The sequence below is a fragment of the Pseudophryne corroboree genome, chromosome 7, assembly GCF_028390025.1.
Source record: "Pseudophryne corroboree isolate aPseCor3 chromosome 7, aPseCor3.hap2, whole genome shotgun sequence".
NCBI lineage: Eukaryota > Metazoa > Chordata > Amphibia > Anura > Myobatrachidae > Pseudophryne > Pseudophryne corroboree.
In genome coordinates, this window is record NC_086450.1 from 231,124,180 (window position 1) to 231,135,419 (window position 11,240).

Genomic DNA, 11,240 nt, shown 5'->3' on the forward strand with positions numbered 1-11,240 from the left:
AGTTTGGTACTCCTGCAATTACTGCCCATGGGAATTAATTTGTGAATATTGCTATCTAGCAACCCTTTTAAAGCATCCCACATTTCCAAAGTATTCTTACCATGAAACAAAACTTCCCACTCAATGTCGTTTAATGCACATCTCAACATACTGAAGTTAGTCTTCTTAAAGTTAAATGATGAACCCTTATAGCTATGTTTCCTGAAACTGATGTCGAATGTGATCATATAGTGATCACTGTTACCCAAAGTCTGCCCAACTTTAGTATTTGATATGATGTCCACATTATTAGTGTTAAGTTAGTTTAACTTACAGGGAAATGCTATACCTTACAATAGTATGGATCGGGCCACTGCGGCGGCTGAATGCAGATATTACCCCTACAATGTGAATACACGTAGCGTATGCACGCCGACCCGCTATGCACATGATACAGCGACACGTGAGGCTGAATACACTTCTATGCCCAAACAAGAATGGAATGTGACACCAGTTGTATATGTTATGTTGTGGTCCAACGCAGCAACAAATATTTACTAAAAGGGATATACACAGAAATACAACAATATCACAGAGAAGAGCGACAACCAATAATACATACGTTTGTTCGCGAGAGCTCCTGGACCCAGGACTCAGTCTGTCTTAGCAAGATGACCTTCAGAGAATTTGCACTTAGCCTGGCCAGGAAGACTCTTTTAAACAATGGGTCCAAAAGCAATGCAATGTATCCAGTGTACTGGGGATCATTGGTCAGCTCAACCGGTGGGTGATGACTAAGTCCTGAGATGTGATTACTGTTGTTTACATCTGAGCTCCCGCTCCAAGACCAGTTAAACCCACCACATTATCATACATGAATCCGGTATTGCTAATAACTTATTGCCGCAATATGAGACGCATGAAATGCATATGTCTTTTAACAACAGTAGTCAAGTCTTCCAATGTACTTGTTAGTGAAACCCAATAGATAGCTTTATTTTCTCTTAGTTTCCTCAATTTTTGAATGCATATCTTTTACAACTTTTGTAGTAAAGTATTCTAATGACTTCCTTATGACACCCCATAGAATATATCATGTTTAGTACCTTGGAAATTGTAGCTTATTTACTTAAATCTCTGATAAATTTTGTGCCATTTGTGTGCAGACAGGGTAGCTCAGTTGGTAGAGTGTTATTCTTGCACTATCAATGAGAACCTCACATAGGTTTGAATCCCATCAAAGTTTGTTTTTATTTTACTAGTCTGCATTGTGATTTGTGGCTCTATACCATGTAATGCATATGTCTTTTAACAACAGTAGTCAAGTCTTCCAATGTACTTGTTAGTGAAACCCAATAGATAGCTTTATTTTCTCTTTGTTTCCTCAAATTTTTTCTGCATATCTCTTACAACTTTTGTAGTAAAGTATTCTAATGAATTGCTTATGACACCCCATAGAATATATCATGTTTAGTACCTTGGAAATTGTAGCTTATTTACTTAAATCTCTGATAAATTTTGTGCCATTTGTGTGCAGACAGGGTAGCTCAGTTGGTAGAGTGTTATTCTTGCACTATCAATTTAAACCTCACATAGGTTTAAATCCCATGTAAGTTTGTTTTTATTTTACTAGTCTGCATTGTGGTTTGTGGCTCAATACCATGTAATGCATATGTCTTTTAACAACAGTAGTCAAGTTGTCCAATGTACTTGTTAGTGAAACCCAATAGATAGCTTTATTTTCTCTTTGTTTCCTCAAATTTTGAATGCATATCTTTTACAACTTTTGTAATAAAGTATTCTAATGACTTGCTTATGAGACCCCATAGAATATATCATGTTTAGTACCTTGGACATTGTAGCTAATTTACTTAAATCTCTGATATATTTTGTCTTTTGTGTGCAGATGGGGTAGCTCAGTAGGTAGAGTGTTGGTCTTGCACTATCAATGTAAACCTCACATAGGTTTGTATCCCATGTAAGTTTGTTTTTATTTTACTAGTCTGCATTGTGGTTTGTGGCTCAATACCATGTAATGCATATGTCTTTTAACAACAGTAGTCAAGTCTTCCAATGTACTTGTTAGTGAAACCCAATTGATAGCTTTATTTTCTCTGTGTTTCCTCAAATTTTTTCTGCATATCTTTTACAACTTTTGTAGTAAAGTATTCTAATGAATTGCTTATGACACCCCATAGAATATTTCATGTTTAGTACCTTGGAAATTGTAGCTTATTTACTTAAATCTCTGATAAATTTTGTGCCATTTGTGTGCAGACAGGGTAGCTCAGTTGGTAGAGTGTTATTCTTGCACTATCAATTTAAACCTCACATAGGTTTAAATCCCATGTAAGTTTGTTTTTATTTTACTAGTCTGCATTGTGGTTTGTGGCTCAATACCATTTAATGCATATGTCTTTTAACAACAGTAGTCAAGTCTTCCAATAAACTTGTTAGTGAAACCCAATAGATAGCTTTATTTTCTCTTAGTTTCCTCAAATTTTGAATGCATATCTTTTACAACTTTTGTAATAAAGTATTCCAATGACTTGCTTATGAGACCCCATAGAATATATCATGTTTAGTACCTTGGACATTGTAGCTTATTTACTTAAATCTCTGATATATTTTGTCTTTTGTGTGCAGATGGGGTAGCTCAGTAGGTAGAGTGATGGTCTTGCACTATCAATGTAAACCTCACATAGGTTTGTATCCCATGTAAGTTTGTTTTTATTTTACTAGTCTGCATTGTGGTTTGTGGCTCAATACCATGTAATGCATATGTCTTTTAACAACAGTAGTCAAGTCTTCCAATGTACTTGTTAGTGAAACCCAATAGATAGCTTTATTTTCTCTGTGTTTCCTCAAATTTTTTATGCATATCTTTTACAACTTTTGTAGTAAAGTATTCTAATGAATTGCTTATGACACCCCATAGAATATATCATGTTTAGTACCTTGGAAATTGTAGCTTATTTACTTAAATCTCTGATAAATTGTGGGCCATTTGTGTTCAGACTGGGTAGCTCATTTGGTAGAGTGTTGGTATTGTACTATCAATGTACACCTCACATAGGTTCGAATCCCATGTAAGTTTATTTCTATTTTACTAGTCTGCATTGTTGTTTGTGGCTCAATACCATGTAATGCATGTCTTTTAACAACAGTAGTCAAGTCTTCCAATGTACTTGTTAGGGAAACCCAATAGATAGCTTTATTTTCTCTTTGTTTCCTTAAATTTTTAATGCATATCTTTTACAACTTTTGTAGTAAAGTATTCTAATGACTTGCTTATGACACCCCATAGAATATATCATGATTAGTACCTTGGACATTGTAGCTTATTTACTTAAATCTCTGATATATTTTGTGCCATTTGTGTTCAGACTGGGTAGCTCAGTTGGTAGAGTGTTGGTCTTGCACTATCAATGAGAACCTCACATAGGTTTGAATCCCATCAAAGTTTGTTTTTATTTTACTAGTCTGCATTGTGATTTGTGGCTCTATACCATGTAATGCATATGTCTTTTAACAACAGTAGTCAAGTCTTCCAATGTACTTGTTAGTGAAACCCAATAGATAGCTTTATTTTCTCTTAGTTTCCTCAATTTTTGAATGCATATCTTTTACAACTTTTGTAGTAAAGTATTCTAATGACTTGCTTATGACACCCCATAGAATATATCATGTTTAGTACTTTGGACATTGTAGATTATTTACTTAAATCTCTGATATATTTTGTGCCATTTGTGTTCAGACTGGGTAGCTCAGTTGGTAGAGTGTTGGTCTTGTACTATCAATGTAAACTTCACATAGGTTTGTATCCCATGTAAGTTTGTTTTTATTTTACTAGTCTGCATTGTGGTTTGTGGCTCAATACCATGTAATGCATATGTCTTTTAACAACAGTAGTCAAGTCTTCCAATGTACTTGTTAGTGAAACCCAATAGATTGCTTTATTTTCTCTGTGTTTCCTCAAATTTTGAATGCATATCTTTTACAACTTTTGTAGTAAAGTATTCTAATGACTTGCTTATGACACCCCATAGAATATATCATGTTTAGTACCTTGGAAATTGTAGCTTATTTACTTAAATCTCTGATATATTTTGTGACTTTCGTGTTCAGACAGCGTAGCTCAGTTGGTAGAGTTTGGGTCTTGCACTATCAATGAGAACCTCACATAGGTTTGAATCCCATCAAAGTTTGTTTTTATTTTACTAGTCTGCATTGTGATTTGTGGCTCTATACCATGTAATGCATATGTCTTTTAACAACAGTAGTCAAGTCTTCCAATGTACTTGTTAGTGAAACCCAATAGATAGCTTTATTTTCTCTTTGTTTCCTCAATTTTTGAATACATATCTTTTACAACTTTTGTAGTAAAGTATTCTAATGACTTGCTTATGACACCCCATAGAATATATCATGTTTAGTACCTTGGAAATTGTAGCTTATTTACTTAAATCTCTGATATATTTTGTGCCATTTGTGTTCAGACTGGGTAGCTCAGTTGGTAGAGTGTTGGTCTTGTACTATCAATGTACACATCACATAGGTTTGTATCCCATATAAGTTTGTTTTTATTTTACTAGTCTGCATTGTGGTTTGTGGCTCAATACCATGTAATGCACATGTCTTTTAACAACAGTAGTCAAGTTGTCCAATGTACTTGTTAGTGAAACCCAGTAGATAGCTTTATTTTCTCTTTGTTTCCTCAAATTTTGAATGCATATCTTTTACAACTTTTGTGGTAAAGTATTCTAATGACTTGCTTATGAGACCCCATAGAATATATCATGTTTAGTACCTTGGACATTGTAGCTTATTTACTTAAATCTCTGTTATATTTTGTCTTTTGTGTGCAGATGGGGTAGCTCAGTAGGTAGAGTGTTGGTCTTGCACTATCAATGTAAACCTCACATAGGTTTGTATCCCATGTAAGTTTGTTTTTATTTTACTAGTCTGCATTGTGGTTTGTGGCTCAATACCATGTAATGCATATGTCTTTTAACAACAGTAGTCAAGTCTTCCAATGTACTTGTTAGTGAAACCCAATATATAGCTTTATTTTCTCTGTGTTTCCTCAAATTTGTTCTGCATATCTTTTACAACTTTTGTAGTAAAGTATTCTAATGAATTGCTTATGACACCCCATAGAATATTTCATGTTTAGTACCTTGGAAATTGTAGCTTATTTACTTAAATCTCTGATAAATTTTGTGCCATTTGTGTGCAGACAGGGTAGCTCAGTTGGTAGAGTGTTATTCTTGCACTATCAATTTAAACCTCACATAGGTTTAAATCCCATGTAAGTTTGTTTTTATTTTACTAGTCTGCATTGTGGTTTGTGGCTCAATACCATTTAATGCATATGTCTTTTAACAACAGTAGTCAAGTCTTCCAATGTACTTGTTAGTGAAACCCAATAGATAGCTTTATTTTCTCTGTGTTTCCTCAAATTTTTTATGCATATCTTTTACAACTTTTGTAGTAAAGTATTCTAATGAATTGCTTATGACACCCCATAGAATATATCATGTTTAGTACCTTGGAAATTGTAGCTTATTTACTTAAATCTCTGATAAATTTTGTGCCATTTGTGTGCAGACAGGGTAGCTCAGTTGGTAGAGTGTTATTCTTGCACTATCAATTTAAACCTCACATAGGTTTAAATCCCATGTAAGTTTGTTTTTATTTTACTAGTCTGCATTGTGGTTTGTGGCTCAATACCATGTAATGCATATGTCTTTTAACAACAGTAGTCAAGTTGTCCAATGTACTTGTTAGTGAAACCCAATAGATAGCTTTATTTTCTCTTTGTTTCCTCAAATTTTGAATGCATATCTTTTACAACTTTTGTAATAAAGTATTCTAATGACTTGCTTATGAGACCCCATAGAATATATCATGTTTAGTACCTTGGACATTGTAGCTAATTTACTTAAATCTCTGATATATTTTGTCTTTTGTGTGCAGATGGGGTAGCTCAGTAGGTAGAGTGTTGGTCTTGCACTATCAATGTAAACCTCACATAGGTTTGTATCCCATGTAAGTTTGTTTTTATTTTACTAGTCTGCATTGTGGTTTGTGGCTCAATACCATGTAATGCATATGTCTTTTAACAACAGTAGTCAAGTCTTCCAATGTACTTGTTAGTGAAACCCAATAGATAGATTTATTTTCTCTGTGTTTCCTCAAAAGTTTTTATGCATATCTTTTACAACTTTTGTAGTAAAGTATTCTAATGAATTGCTTATGACACCCCATAGAATATATCATGTTTAGTACCTTGAAAATTGTAGCTTATTTACTTAAATCTCTGATAAATTGTGGGCCATTTGTGTTCAGACTGGGTAGCTCATTTGGTAGAGTGTTGGTATTGTACTATCAATGTACACCTCACATAGGTTCGAATCCCATGTAAGTTTATTTCTATTTTACTAGTCTGCATTGTTGTTTGTGGCTCAATACCATGTAATGCATGTCTTTTAACAACAGTAGTCAAGTCTTCCAATGTACTTGTTAGGGAAACCCAATAGATAGCTTTATTTTCTCTTTGTTTCCTCAAATTTTTAATGCATATCTTTTACAACTTTTGTAGTAAAGTATTCTAATGACTTGCTTATGACACCACATAGAATATATCATGATTAGTACCTTGGACATTGTAGCTTATTTACTTAAATCTCTGATATATTTTGTGCCATTTGTGTTCAGACTGGGTAGCTCAGTTGGTAGAGTGTTGGTCTTGCACTATCAATGAGAACCTCACATAGGTTTGAATCCCATCAAAGTTTGTTTTTATTTTACTAGTCTGCATTGTGATTTGTGGCTCTATACCATGTAATGCATATGTCTTTTAACAACAGTAGTCAAGTCTTCCAATGTACTTGTTAATGAAACCCAATAGATAGCTTTATTTTCTCTTTGTTTCCTCAATTTTTGAATACATATCTTTTACAACTTTTGTAGTAAAGTATTCTAATGACTTGCTTATGACACCCCATAGAATATATCATGTTTAGTACCTTGGAAATTGTAGCTTATTTACTTAAATCTCTGATATATTTTGTGCCATTTGTGTTCAGACTGGGTAGCTCAGTTGGTAGAGTGTTGGTCTTGTACTATCAATGTACACATCACATAGGTTTGTATCCCATATAAGTTTGTTTTTATTTTACTAGTCTGCATTGTGGTTTGTGGCTCAATACCATGTAATGCATATGTCTTTTAACAACAGTAGTCAAGTTGTCCAATGTACTTGTTAGTGAAACCCAATAGATAGCTTTATTTTCTCTTTGTTTCCTCAAATTTTGAATGCATATCTTTTACAACTTTTGTGGTAAAGTATTCTAATGACTTGCTTATGAGACCCCATAGAATATATCATGTTTAGTACCTTGGACATTGTAGCTTATTTACTTAAATCTCTGATATATTTTGTCTGTTGTGTGCAGATGGGGTAGCTCAGTAGGTGGAGTGTTGGTCTTGCACTATCAATGTAAACCTCACATAGGTTTGTATCCCATGTAAGTTTGTTTTTATTTTACTAGTCTGCATTGTGGTTTGTGGCTCAATACCATGTAATGCATATGTCTTTTAACAACAGTAGTCAAGTCTTCCAATGTACTTGTTAGTGAAACCCAATATATAGCTTTATTTTCTCTGTGTTTCCTAAAAAAAATTCTGCATATCTTTTACAACTTTTGTAGTAAAGTATTCTAATGAATTGCTTATGACACCCCATAGAATATTTCATGTTTAGTACCTTGGAAATTGTAGCTTATTTACTTAAATCTCTGATAAATTTTGTGCCATTTGTGTGCAGACAGGGTAGCTCAGTTGGTAGAGTGTTATTCTTGCACTATCAATTTAAACCTCACATAGGTTTAAATCCCATGTAAGTTTGTTTTTATTTTACTAGTCTGCATTGTGGTTTGTGGCTCAATACCATTTAATGCATATGTCTTTTAACAACAGTAGTCAAGTCTTCCAATAAACTTGTTAGTGAAACCCAATAGATAGCTTTATTTTCTCTTAGTTTCCTCAAATTTTGAATGCATATCTTTTACAACTTTTGTAATAAAGTATTCCAATGACTTGCTTATGAGACCCCATAGAATATATCATGTTTAGTACCTTGGACATTGTAGCTTATTTACTTAAATCTCTGATATATTTTGTCTTTTGTGTGCAGATGGGGTAGCTCAGTAGGTAGAGTGATGGTCTTGCACTATCAATGTAAACCTCACATAGGTTTGTATCCCATGTAAGTTTGTTTTTATTTTACTAGTCTGCATTGTGGTTTGTGGCTCAATACCATGTAATGCATATGTCTTTTAACAACAGTAGTCAAGTCTTCCAATGTACTTGTTAGTGAAACCCAATAGATAGCTTTATTTTCTCTGTGTTTCCTCAAATTTTTTATGCATATCTTTTACAACTTTTGTAGTAAAGTATTCTAATGAATTGCTTATGACACCCCATAGAATATATCATGTTTAGTACCTTGGAAATTGTAGCTTATTTACTTAAATCTCTGATAAATTGTGGGCCATTTGTGTTCAGACTGGGTAGCTCATTTGGTAGAGTGTTGGTATTGTACTATCAATGTACACCTCACATAGGTTCGAATCCCATGTAAGTTTATTTCTATTTTACTAGTCTGCATTGTTGTTTGTGGCTCAATACCATGTAATGCATGTCTTTTAACAACAGTAGTCAAGTCTTCCAATGTACTTGTTAGGGAAACCCAATAGATAGCTTTATTTTCTCTTTGTTTCCTTAAATTTTTAATGCATATCTTTTACAACTTTTGTAGTAAAGTATTCTAATGACTTGCTTATGACACCCCATAGAATATATCATGATTAGTACCTTGGACATTGTAGCTTATTTACTTAAATCTCTGATATATTTTGTGCCATTTGTGTTCAGACTGGGTAGCTCAGTTGGTAGAGTGTTGGTCTTGCACTATCAATGAGAACCTCACATAGGTTTGAATCCCATCAAAGTTTGTTTTTATTTTACTAGTCTGCATTGTGATTTGTGGCTCTATACCATGTAATGCATATGTCTTTTAACAACAGTAGTCAAGTCTTCCAATGTACTTGTTAGTGAAACCCAATAGATAGCTTTATTTTCTCTTAGTTTCCTCAATTTTTGAATGCATATCTTTTACAACTTTTGTAGTAAAGTATTCTAATGACTTGCTTATGACACCCCATAGAATATATCATGTTTAGTACTTTGGACATTGTAGATTATTTACTTAAATCTCTGATATATTTTGTGCCATTTGTGTTCAGACTGGGTAGCTCAGTTGGTAGAGTGTTGGTCTTGTACTATCAATGTAAACTTCACATAGGTTTGTATCCCATGTAAGTTTGTTTTTATTTTACTAGTCTGCATTGTGGTTTGTGGCTCAATACCATGTAATGCATATGTATTTTAACAACAGTAGTCAAGTCTTCCAATGTACTTGTTAGTGAAACCCAATAGATTGCTTTATTTTCTCTGTGTTTCCTCAAATTTTGAATGCATATCTTTTACAACTTTTGTAGTAAAGTATTCTAATGACTTGCTTATGACACCCCATAGAATATATCATGTTTAGTACCTTGGAAATTGTAGCTTATTTACTTAAATCTCTGATATATTTTGTGACTTTCGTGTTCAGACAGCGTAGCTCAGTTGGTAGAGTTTGGGTCTTGCACTATCAATGAGAACCTCACATAGGTTTGAATCCCATCAAAGTTTGTTTTTATTTTACTAGTCTGCATTGTGATTTGTGGCTCTATACCATGTAATGCATATGTCTTTTAACAACAGTAGTCAAGTCTTCCAATGTACTTGTTAGTGAAACCCAATAGATAGCTTTATTTTCTCTTTGTTTCCTCAATTTTTGAATACATATCTTTTACAACTTTTGTAGTAAAGTATTCTAATGACTTGCTTATGACACCCCATAGAATATATCATGTTTAGTACCTTGGAAATTGTAGCTTATTTACTTAAATCTCTGATATATTTTGTGCCATTTGTGTTCAGACTGGGTAGCTCAGTTGGTAGAGTGTTGGTCTTGTACTATCAATGTACACATCACATAGGTTTGTATCCCATATAAGTTTGTTTTTATTTTACTAGTCTGCATTGTGGTTTGTGGCTCAATACCATGTAATGCACATGTCTTTTAACAACAGTAGTCAAGTTGTCCAATGTACTTGTTAGTGAAACCCAGTAGATAGCTTTATTTTCTCTTTGTTTCCTCAAATTTTGAATGCATATCTTTTACAACTTTTGTGGTAAAGTATTCTAATGACTTGCTTATGAGACCCCATAGAATATATCATGTTTAGTACCTTGGACATTGTAGCTTATTTACTTAAATCTCTGTTATATTTTGTCTTTTGTGTGCAGATGGGGTAGCTCAGTAGGTAGAGTGTTGGTCTTGCACTATCAATGTAAACCTCACATAGGTTTGTATCCCATGTAAGTTTGTTTTTATTTTACTAGTCTGCATTGTGGTTTGTGGCTCAATACCATGTAATGCATATGTCTTTTAACAACAGTAGTCAAGTCTTCCAATGTACTTGTTAGTGAAACCCAATATATAGCTTTATTTTCTCTGTGTTTCCTCAAATTTGTTCTGCATATCTTTTACAACTTTTGTAGTAAAGTATTCTAATGAATTGCTTATGACACCCCATAGAATATTTCATGTTTAGTACCTTGGAAATTGTAGCTTATTTACTTAAATCTCTGATAAATTTTGTGCCATTTGTGTGCAGACAGGGTAGCTCAGTTGGTAGAGTGTTATTCTTGCACTATCAATTTAAACCTCACATAGGTTTAAATCCCATGTAAGTTTGTTTTTATTTTACTAGTCTGCATTGTGGTTTGTGGCTCAATACCATTTAATGCATATGTCTTTTAACAACAGTAGTCAAGTCTTCCAATGTACTTGTTAGTGAAACCCAATAGATAGCTTTATTTTCTCTGTGTTTCCTCAAATTTTTTATGCATATCTTTTACAACTTTTGTAGTAAAGTATTCTAATGAATTGCTTATGACACCCCATAGAATATATCATGTTTAGTACCTTGGAAATTGTAGCTTATTTACTTAAATCTCTGATAAATTTTGTGCCATTTGTGTGCAGACAGGGTAGCTCAGTTGGTAGAGTGTTATTCTTGCACTATCAATTTAAACCTCACATAGGTTTAAATCCCATGTAAGTTTGTTTTTATTTTACTAGT